The sequence below is a fragment of the Rhincodon typus genome, chromosome 3 (assembly GCF_021869965.1).
Source record: "Rhincodon typus isolate 14 chromosome 3, sRhiTyp1.1, whole genome shotgun sequence".
Taxonomy (NCBI): Eukaryota; Metazoa; Chordata; class Chondrichthyes; order Orectolobiformes; family Rhincodontidae; genus Rhincodon; species Rhincodon typus.
The window spans coordinates 38,233,426-38,245,556 of record NC_063334.1 but is presented as its reverse complement, the minus strand read 5'-3'; the positions used below and the strand labels follow the sequence as shown (position 1 = coordinate 38,245,556).

Genomic DNA, 12,131 nt, shown 5'->3' with positions numbered 1-12,131 from the left:
TCAGCTTTCCTGCTCCTCTGATGCCCGAAACATCAGCTTTCCTGCTCCTCTGGTGCTGCTTGGCCCGTGTTCATCCAGCTCTACACCTTGTTATCCCCTTGAATTGTGTTGTATTTAAATATAAATGTGAATCTCCTGGAACATAGCTCCATTTTAATTTGGAACAAGTGGAATGCTTCAAATATAACTGTTTAATAAACATCCCTAATGCCTCAACAAAATTTAGCAACTAATGACCTACTCTCAGGCAGCTGCTGCTGTTGCTATTGTCTTCAGTATGAATATCTTTACACCTTCTTTGAAGTTAAACGACCCAGGGCCTCCTGTAACCTTCAACAACGAACCACATAGCTTACTGCAGGGTAGGAAAGATAGCTAGTCACATATGACCCCTTTCGTTCCTCTACTGTATCATACATTATACAGACACAAAACAATGATATAAATTTCATAATGGTAACATTCTGGGGAAGAAAATGCTCCAGCTGGTTAGTACAGCGTAGTGATAATGACAGTTGAAACCTAGGTTCTCAAAACAGTAAAGAATCTGGAAGAACAGTACATTTAATTTAGATAAGGGAGCATGGTTCTGCATTCAGCAGTTAGAAAAGTTAATTAAGCAGACAAGTCAATTAATCTCATAATTATGGCCTGTATCCAAGAAAAATGGTTCAACAAATGAATTCATCCATAAATAAAATAACACGATATCAACTAGCTCTGTTCAGGGATTCACCTTAAACAACAGCATTCCATTATCTAGTATGCATGTATGCAAGTAAATTTTTCATCTATGAATATTTATTCAGATTCAAACAGAAGACTGAAACAGTCCATTTCTGACACTGTGGGCCAGACAACATCAGATACCATTACATCACACTAAGTGCAATTGATTTTTTGCAAGTTGACACTTGTTTTATTGGTGAAGAGAGAGCTCTAAGCTTCCAAGAAAGCAATTTAGATAATGCTACGTGGAAAGGCAAATGCTTGCAAAAAAATTAATGCAAGGGGATGCAATAGTATTGACAAATTTCCAGTCAAGTGGAATAGCAGGAACAACTTTCTGCTGGTTATCTGGTACAAAAAGATGTCTGTGGCTGTTGAAGGTCAGTCAATTCAGCCCAAGGACATCACTTAGGAGTTTGCCAGGGCAATGTCTTAGACCCAACCACCTTCAACTGCTTCAATGACCTTCCATTCCCAGCTCAACGTCAATACATATTGGGCATAGGTTTGCAGTAATATGCCGAAAGATTAGAGGGGACTTGAAGAATTTCTTTTTGCTCAGACGGTTTAGGGGATTTAAAATTCCCTGCCTGAAAGTTTCTGCCTCTACTATCCAGTCATAGCATTTAAATGCCTTGTATATGTAATTGAATTGGTTTAACCTACAAGACTATGGACGAAGAACTGGAAAGTGGATTTAGCCTAGATAGCTTTTTAATCGACTGACAGAGACAATGGCTGAACAGTCTCCATCTGTGTTGTAAATTTTTATGATTCATTATCTGATTATTTTATTTATTACATAATTTATAGGGTTCCTGAGTTGTTGACTGAACAAAATTTTATGACTGAACAATCTAGACATGCCATCCAGACAGAAAAGTTTCATGGTGATAGACATGGGAACATGACAGAATTTTCAACACTGAATTAGGCAATTAGGCAACTACTTAAATGCTGCCATTCATGCTCCATTGTCCATCCCTCTTTATTTAAACGTATCGTCATACGCCTCTATTCTTTATTACCTCATTTACCTAGATGTCCTTTAAATGCATCAATGTCATATGCCTTGACAACTATTTGTGATTGCAATTGCTCATTCTAACCACTTTCTGGGCTCAGTTCCTCTGGAGGCCCCTTTTGGACTTACTACCAACTACCTCATAGCAATGATTACTAATTTGGACCTTGCCGAAAAATGGAAACTTTTCTTTTCAATCATTTTTACTGCCCTGAACATTTTATTTTCCCCCCTATTTTCGACCCAGTCTTCTCTTTGAAAGAAACACATGTATAGTTGCTGAAAATGAAGATGATGTAGTGCAAAGGAACACTGACATCATCACAAAAATGAAGCTGCTTATAACATGGGCCAAGTCACTGTGATAAGAGCAGTTGCAGTCTCTCTCGCCTAGAGTAAAAATTGCCAAAAGTTTGCACAGCTTTGAATATTGAAGGAATGAAAGTAGACACAAACTCTCAAAAATGAAATGCTTACTGGTCGAAATCATGGTCATTTACGGCATAGGTTAGATAAATTCAAAGTATATTTGGCCTTGCAATGCTGAGGCTAAATATAGCACAAATAAGGTAGTGCGCTTTTGATGGCTGAACTTGAAACCGTCCTGTTCAACATCACTCACTGCAAGCATTGGAAGTACCCACCCCAAGCTTTTTGAAAATCAAAGCACATGTTAAGTCACAGCATTAAAAATAATGTGTGGCCACTAAAGTTGAATTTTTGGAAACAAAAATAGGACACATCTCTGATTATCTTTAAAGATTTTGCTCCAAATCACCTGATAAAATGTATTCAAACTGCAATATTTAAAATAGAGGAGTTCTTTCAACACTCCACTTTCCCTGTTCCTTTCTTCTTCTAGTAAGTAATGTCTCTTTTCTAGAATGTAGCTCCAGGCAAAGCCAGCTGCTTACCAGTAGGAACTGTTGATAATATACATTCCAGCATATAAATAATGTTCAGTTACTTAAATACAGGAGGCATTACACTGGGATCCTATTCTGCCATTTAACAGAGATCCCACAGGACAAACCATTTCTAACTTTTACAAAGCTATTAAGATAATGATAGGAAATTGCTGGAGTATGAATACCCTCCGATGGTTAGATCTTTCAGAATGCGAGTTCACTGGTAGAATAAAGTGAATATGCAAGCAAGGATCACACTTGTGTTAAAGAGGAAACCAGATATGGTCTTGGCATTGTTGCATGCTATTAGCAAAATCCGAAGAAGTACGGAGAGAGCTGGATGCCTGTCAACTGGATACTGATGAAAGTTTGTAACTTCTGAGTTCTTGGATGAAATATACAAGAAATATGACCTATTAAAGTGCACAAGGCATAGTGAGAGTTTGACAGATGCAGAAAACAGATAGCTATTACAGCACTATATTATCCACTTTAACAGATTACACAAAAGTTTGAAGAAATTCAATTTAGAGATCCCTCATTCAATGATAGTATTGAAATTGCTAGACTCTGCTCAGATGTCACAAAGAGACAGGTTCCTGGTTCCAACTGGCATTTGATTCTCACTGAGAAATTACCCAGCCGATAAGAGAACTGCTGACCTGAAAAAACATCCTGGGTAAACCCGATAGCCAGACTTGGTATAACAGAAGGATTACAGATGGGTAGAATGTGGCATGGAGGCATCAGTAGCAAGTCTGGCAGAAGACAAAACTGGAACATAAATAATAGATGACTGAAGCCTGAAAATGCCCAAGAAACAGTCAATAATTACTGCAGGTGAGACTCAGAAGTATTACTTGGGGATGGCTAAAGCAGAAAAGCAGGGTCCATGAAACGGCATGAGATAGTATTCTGAAACAGTTTCAAAAAATGAAGAATCCAAGTGAATTGTACTAGTTATATTGAGTTTTACACACCTAATGATTGTGTTAGTCACAAACGCTGAACTGCATTGTGTGAGACAGTTCCTACTTGGACAGTTTGTGGAACAAATTGTTTAAAATGGTATTGGATTCTCATTACTCAATGAATATAGACAATGTAAGGTTAAGGACTGTAAAAGCACTAGTTTTAGATTTGGGAGGACAACACTGAAGAGAAGCTGTGATTTAAATAAAATAGCTGGAGTAAGCCACTATGGCCAAGATGTGGCCTAGGAAGTTAGTAGATCTGCAGTTTATTCAATCAAGACATTACTGCATACCTTAATGAAATGTGACGTTTCTCGGTTTTTGAGAAGTATTAATGGCATCAGATGACAAGAATCAAAAAACTGGTTATAGATAAATTTGCTCACCTGACTTTCCAAAGGTTAAGAGCCCGCTAAAGGATACAGGTGTGATTGAAGTAGAAAATACCAGGATGATAGAGATAAAAATGAAAAGTATGAAATCTATACAATGTATTGCTATCATGTCCCATTGCAAAGGATTCCAAGGATACTTGACTTTAATGAGATGGTTGCCATTGATCCAAAGTTTCAGAAAAATGCAGAAATATTTTAATTCTACAGTTTATAGACTGGTCACCAGATTTAATCTTCCTACTGTAATGCAAAACAAGAACAAAAGGATAATTACAGACAAAGACATGGAGTAATATAATGTAGTGGGACCACACTTGACGCAGGTGCTAAGTACTTAACTGATAATAGAGGGGAATTCTGCAATGAGGTTGGCACCTTTCCTGATAGTTTATTCGGCAGTCTTACCGCTGTGGCCCGGGTTTGATTGCTGATTGAGGAAACCAGGATTTCTTTCACTTGAAGGTTGGAGGCTGAGGGCCAACCTGACAGAATGAATAATTATGGAGTCTTTTACCCAGGGTGGAAATGTCAATTACGAGTGAATAAAGTTTTAAAGTAAAGGGGGATGAGTTTAAAGGAGATGTGAGGGACAAGTTTTATTTTTACACAGAGGGCAGTAAGTGCCTGGAAACCACTGCTGGAGTTGGTGATAGAAGCATATATAATAGCAACATTTAAGCAGCAACTTGACAGATACATGAACAGGCATGGCATTGAGGGGTATGGACTACATGAAGGCAAAAGGTTTTTAGTCTAGAAAGGCATCATGCAGGGTCACAGGGATAGGGTGGGGCGGGGGGGAATGGGTCTGGATGGGATGCTCTTCGGTGGGTTGGTGTGGACTCGATGGCCCAAATCACCTGCTTCCACACATTAGGGATTCTATTCTATGTTTCAGCATACGTTTGGTTGGCCAAGAGGCCTGTTCATGACTGTACTGCTCTTTGTTCTTTCATGGAGTTCAGATACATGTGAAAACATGAACAATAGGGTCATGAACACCTTTCAGCAATGGAAATTAAACAATGATTAAATAAATACAAGACTGCAAGTTGACAGCTATCCTGGCGGGTACAATCCCAAACATTTGGTTCGTGAATGAAATCTAAAGATGTGTTGTGTTGAGACAGTCCTGCACAAGAAATGCTACTTTTTCCATGAAACACATTCTGATTGTCAACCCTTCAGTCGCTGGCAAGTGTCCCTCCTTGTTTACCGTAGACAAACCATTCATTATTTTTCCAAGAATCCCCTCAACACTAGTCACTTGCAGCAAGTCAGAGACTATGAGAGGCTGTGGAACTGTCACATTCAGCAGACAAAAGGATTGAAGAAGAATTCAGAAACGCAGGTGGTGGTGGCGGTTTTCGGGGGGGGGGGGGGGGGAGGACAGGGTGGGGGAAAGATATCAGTTTTAAAACCTTAACACAAAGAAACAGTATTTATTGGTTTGTTTTTGATGCAAACGTTGTTAAAACTGCTAACATTTATAATTCTAGAAGTTTGATTTTTGTCATATTGTATATGCTGTCCCAAGATGGTGGTTCATGGCATTCAAACTCAATTTTGTCCTTCAGCAAAAATGGCTGAAAAAATACACAGACACAATGCAGTGTGGAAAATACAGTGAAACACTATCTCCAGTAGTGTAAATATTTTAAGTCTTACTGGTACTTAATATTTAATGCAATGGTATGCTTTACAGGGATTGTTAAATAACCTTTTTCAATTAAATATCCCAGGGAGCACAAATTTCTCTTAACTGTTAACTTCAACACAAAATTTCTACCTTCAGGAATTCTTATTTAGTATACTTAACCTTTGAAAGACATGCTAACCACAAATGAAAGTTCCAGAAAAGAGAAGAGGCATGGTGGCTTGGAGGTACCTGCACAAAATTTTAAGCCACCATAACAACCTGCATTTTTAAACTTGGCTCGTTAGATTTCAAAGATGACAATTCCATAATGTCAACTGCTCAGGGCGGATAGGTGGGAGAGAAGATGGACAGGTTGTGCTGTGTCAAGGAGGCAGGAGGGGCTGGGCAAAGGTAGGTGGAAGTTGATAGGTTGGATGCAGGTAGAGGGTAGTGGGGATTGATCAGCAGGAAGGGTAGGGCGGATAGGTGGGGAAGAAGGTGGACAGGTTGTGTCAGGTCATGGAGGGGAGGGCTGGACATGGGAGGAGGCCGGGGTTGGAGTGATTTTAAAACTGGTGAATTCTATGTTAAGGCCATCGGGCTGTAGGCTCCCAAGGCAGAATATGAGGTGTTGCTCCTCCAGTTTGTGTGGCATCATTGTGGCACTGAAGGAGGCCCAGGATGGGCATGTCACCTAGGGAGTGGGAAGGGTAGTTAAAATGGTTGGCGATCGGAAGGCGTTGTCGTTTGTCACATACAGAGTGCAGATGCTCCATAAAACAGTCCCAGAGTCTGCGCCTCGTCTCACTGATGTGGAGGAGGCTGCATCGGGAGCACAGATTTAGTAGACAAGGTTGGATATTGTACAGGTGAACCCCCTTCAGATATGAAAAGTTTGCTTTGGGCCCGAGATGGAGGTGAGGTGAGGGGTGTAGGGGCAGGTGTAGCACTTCCTGTGGTTGCAAGGAAAGGTGCCAGTGTGGTGGGCTTAGTGGAGAGTGTGGAGCAGACGAGGGAGTGGCAGAGTGAGCGGTCCCTACGAAAGGCAGATAGGGGTGGGGAGGATCTCTCTCTTTGGTCATTGGGTCAGATTGTAGATGGTGGAGGTGGCGGAGAACGATACGCTGGACGCGGAGGTTAGCAGGCTGGTACGTGAGGACCAGGGGATTTCGGGGGAGGTGGGGGGGGGGGGGGTGTTGGTGGTGGAGGAGGGTTATCTGAGGGCAGAAGTGCAGGAAATGCAAGCGATGCACTTGAGGGCATGTTTGATCACTGGACAGGGAACGTTGCGGTCCTTGAAAATTAAGGACATCTGGGTGTCCGAGTGGAACACTCCATCTTGGGAGCGGATGCGGCAGAGGCACAGGAATTGGCAGTAAGGGATTGCATTATTGCAGGAGGGTGGGTGAGAGGTGGTGTAGTCCTGGGAGCTATGGGAGTCAGTGGGCTTGAAATAGATGTCTGTGTTGAGCTGGTTAACAGTGATTGAGACGGAGAGGTCCACGAAGGGGAGAGGGGTATCGGAGATGGTCCAGGTGAATTTGAGGTTGTGGTTCATCAATTTACTGCTGTCCACCACTGTTGTCACCTCCAACAACCTCTAAGGTTTGTCAGGCATGACCTACTCTTCATAAATCCATGCTGACTCTCCCTGATGAACTGAAATTTTGAGGTGACCCGTAACCCTATCCTTAATTATAAACTCCCACACTTTCCCCACTTCAGATGTTAGGCTAACCGGTCTGTAATTCCCTGGTTTCCCCTCAATCACACTTCTTAAAGAGCGGAATGACATGAGCGTATTTTCAACCCAGCAAGTTCCGTTAAATTACACATTTTTGATGATTTACGTAAGCTAATTTTATTTAAACCCTGTCCCCTAATCCCCGATCCTTTGTAAGTTTGGGCATTGCAGCAAGCTATCCTCCTTTTCTGCTGTGAATACTGAAGCAAAATAATTATTCAGTATGTTATCCATTACCACATGGTCATTGGTTATATATCCACACTCAACTTTCAGCAGGCCAACAGTAATCTTAACTAGCCACTTTATAACTAGAAAACCTCTTATTGTCTTTCATATCACTTGTAAGTTTCCTTTCAATCCTTTCTAGTTGTTCTTATAAGCCACTTTGTTGGTCTTCGTATTTATCGCATTCTGTGGGATCTTGGCATTAGGCCTTCCTTTTAATTTTATGCTGTCCCTTACTTCCTTAGGTGTCCATGGCTTTTTTTGTGAGGGATGGAACTTTTCCTTCAACTGCTTCTGAATAGAAAAAAAATGTTTCTTTGAACACCTTCCACTGTTCCTCGGTTGTTCTACCTGCTGGCAGAACTTTGCAGTATACTGTGGACGGTCTTTACGTGAGCCCATTAAAGTCTGCCTTAATTAAATCCAAAATTCTAGTATTCGATCTTTGCTTATCTTTTACAAATGTTACATGAAACTAATCATGTTTGGTTACTACTTGACAACTGCTCACAAATAACTTGGACTCTAACTAAATCAAGCTCTTGATCAATGCTGTGCACAATATTGATTGTACCCTTGTCACATCCAAGACATATTGCCACAGGAAACTATACCAGATACACTCTAGAAATTCACAACCTTTATGACAGGTGCTTGTCTGTCTGTCTCCATCCATGTTGAGATTAAAACTACATTGCCTTTGCTAAATAGCTGCCTAACTTCAGCATTTATACAACACTTCTGAGCTGTTACCTGATGGCCTATATGAGACACCTATCACAGTTATAGTTCCTTTACAGTTCCTAAGGTTGTTATGGATCAGACCAGATTCCCTCAAAACATTAAAGGAGGTAGCTAAGCCCCTAACTTTATCTTATTTTAAAAGGTAAATGTGAAGTGTCTCAGATGCAATGCGATTGGTTAAACTACTCGATGTTAAGCAAAGCACAATTTATTTAAATACTGTAGTTCATATACAACTAAAGAAAAGCAATTAAAAATAACGATATTGAAAAACTTAACAGAATAATAGATACAGTAACCATTATTAATTGACTGCCCCAATACAGTAACATCCCATAAACACATGCCTTGGCAAAAAGGCAAATTCAGGTACAGATTCTCAAATGCAGTTCTTCAAAACAGAAAGAAAAAAAAAAATCAAGAGAAGATTCAGAGCTAGTAGCAGCCAAGGGACATTCACTGAAGCTAGCGGGCTGGGGAGTCAGCAGCAGCAGTTGGAGAGCAGGCCGGTGAGGCAGCGACAGCAGCCTAGCTATTGGAACGGCGCCTGCACCTTTACAGAGATGGGACTTGGAACTCTGAGTTATGGACCTTTTTTTTTCTTGCTTACCTTTTGGCTCTGTTAAATCTTTTAATTCTGGTTTTTGTGACCAATTGGGCACCAGTGAATGGTGACTGTGCACTTTTCTATTCCTATACTTAGTACGTGACAAATAAATAAATAATCTAAATATCTTCTGATATTACTGAAAATAAAACAAAACCCAGAAATCTGGATCTGACAGTGCAGGCTGTTTAAAAAAAAAAACAAAATCCTCCCAAGCTGTTTATTCAAGTCATCTTCAGTAGCCAGTCTGATGCCTCTACTTTTTTTTTTGAAGAGGGGTTGTAAGGCAAAGTAACCTCCTAAAGTAACAGCATTGTCACAAGTTCGACTAATAAGGCTTCCACTGGGTGTTTTCCCACATTACGTCCTCCTTCACCACAGAAGCGATTGTTTCTAATTAGTAATGCTACTCCACGCTTTTGCTGTTTTCTCTATTTCTCCCATAAACTTTATAACCAGGTATATTTAATTCCCAGTCTTGACCATCCTGCAGCCACATCTCCGAAATGACTAATATATCAGTTTCCAGTTTGAATCTGTGCCTGTAGCTCATTTAATTTGTTCATTACACTCCATGCATTTGGCTATACGTGTTATCCTGTCCTTCAGCTTCTTTTCATTACTTCCTTCTCCTGTCTTCATCACTACACTTTTTGAAGTTCCGCCTTGCTCGCTAATCTTGACCTGTTCATCCTATTGACCCCTACCCTCCCCTCTCATGCTGACCTGCTGCTCCATTTCCCACTGCTCTGCCACAACTAGCTTGTGAAAGATTGTAACCACAGCACCAAACGGTGGTAATAACACTGCCATTTGATCAGTGATGCTACCTTGTTTATTTGCCCCGGAACAGGAACTGCAAGACAAGTGGACACAAGAAAGTGTGGCAGTTGCTCTCTGCAACAGAAGAGTCTTTGCGGGTTTAAACTCCAGAGAATTGCAAGTGAAGCACGGAGGACTGATGGCACCCATGCTCCTAAAACAAAACTGACTTCACGTCAGCTCTGAACAATCTAGACTGGAACTTTAGCTTGCTTTCTCTCCATGGAGGCTGCCTGACCTGCTGTGATCTCTGTCATTTGTTGTTTTCTCCCAAAAACAAATCTCCATTTCCAGAAATAAAGGAATAGGACAAAGGCAGAAATAACTTTCATTCTATGGTTTATGGGGCTGGCCAGCAAATTTAGTCTTCCTACAGTAATGCATAGCAAGAACAAAAGGATAACTAAATTTTTGGGTGGATAGATTAGGTTGAACAAGAGGAAAATCCAAAATTCAAATTTTCCAGACTCATTATTAAAATAGCAAGTGGTCCAGCCAACTAGCTAACTAAAAACAAAACTGCACCCATTAATTGCTCTATTTACTGCTTTATTAAGTTTTTTTTTAAAGCAAGCAAAAGCAACAATGTGATGCATTGCTCTTGGGCACCACATTGAAAACTTGACTAGCTTATCAACAGGAAACATGTACTTTGGGATCCTCAAAACAAAAGCATCACAATTCTAAGGAACAATGTTATGCTAAAACAGAGGAAATATAATAATACTAGGTGTAGAATATCACAGTTATTAGTTTTGTACGCAACTGTGAACATTGGAAAGGATCTCGAATATAAAGCCAGAAGTTGCAAAAATTTGAATCCAAAAAAATTTCAAATTTAATAAATATTAAATTCATATCACTTTATTAACAATGCAGTTTGAAAAATTAATAAAGTCATGTAAAATCGTTGATATAGTGCACACATGCTTGAAGGTAAAGTTAGAGTCAGAGACAGCACAGAAACAGACCCTTCAGTCCAACTCATCCGTGCCGACCAGATACCCTAAATTAATCTAGTCCCATTTGCCAGTATTTGGCCCATATCCATTTAAACCCTTCCTATTCGTATACTCATCCAGATGTCTTTTAAATGGTGTAATTGTACCAGCCTCCACTACTGCCTCTGGCAGTTCATTCTGTATATGCAATATCCTCTGCTTGAAAAAGTTGCCCCCAAGGTCCCTTTTAAATCTTTCCCCTTTCACCTTAAGCCTACGCCCTCTAGTTTTAGTCTCCCCTAGAAAAGACCTTGACTATTCATCTTATCTATGCCCCTCATGACTTTATAAACATCTATAAGATCACTAATTTGATTAAATAGTTAACTAGCATTAAAAAAAGTCTCTCAAAAGCAGAACCTTCAATATTTGCAATAATCTCAGCAGAATGCTGACTCAATTATGAACAAGAGTTGATGCGCCTGTGTTACAACAATCAAAATGGCAGAATCTAAAACTTCCTTTAAGCCCACAAGAAATGCTCCATAGAAGGAACAAACAATGGAACTAAGAAACACGTGTGTGATCGAGGAAGATTTTACATTCCAGAATTACAAAGTCACAAGAAAATTATGAGCTTTTCATTTTAATCAAGCAACAAATTCTTAAATTTTGATTGGACTGCAAAAATCAAAGCAGTAAACAGAACCGTTTACCCAAAAGGGAAGTGAGAAAAGTCAAAGGGGAATTATCTAATGACGTGGTCCGGCTCATCAGTAGTTTGTTTTCTTGACCCGAAATCACTCCTCCACGAAAAGCAAACCGAACTGAGTTTCGGCAGAAATTGCAAAGAAAAAGTTTAGAAAAAGACAATTAACATTGCCTTCTGCAGCATAACAGAACGAAAAATCTGATTTTTACTCATGGTCAAATACTGGTAGACAAAGGCAAATAAATTTTCAAAAACATCTAGGATTTCCAACCGTTAACTGAGAGCGGCAATTTACTAGCCAACTCAGGACCATTAGCATGTGCACAGGTGATGGATGTACAGTGCCCTGGCTATTGTGTTACCATAGTGGGCTCTACGGACATCCCCACTAATCAGAATGACATTAAATCAGTGTCATGATGAGAGGGGTTAACATTAGGGCCAGTGATAATCACCTTGACACACTGATCATCCCAAGAAACACAGCTCGTGGCATGGCAGTGGTGGTGGCAGGGGTGCATGTAGGTAAAAGAGACAAAACATGCAAGAAAAGGGGTCAGCTTCTCTATTCTACCACTGCCATTTCAAACTTTCTCATGCCTTTCACCACTCCAATCCCTGACCCTAACATCCTTTCTTCCCATCCCTTCTCTTTTTTACCACC

At 40.2% G+C, this 12,131-nt stretch overlaps 1 protein-coding gene across 1 annotated transcript in view; it reads right to left on the bottom strand.

Annotated features, from left to right (window-relative positions):
• The window catches only part of LOC109935311 (guanine nucleotide exchange factor subunit RIC1), a 152,124-nt gene that overhangs the window by 104,456 nt on the left and 35,537 nt on the right, over positions 1–12,131 (bottom strand). The gene's annotated exons all lie outside the window — the stretch shown is intronic.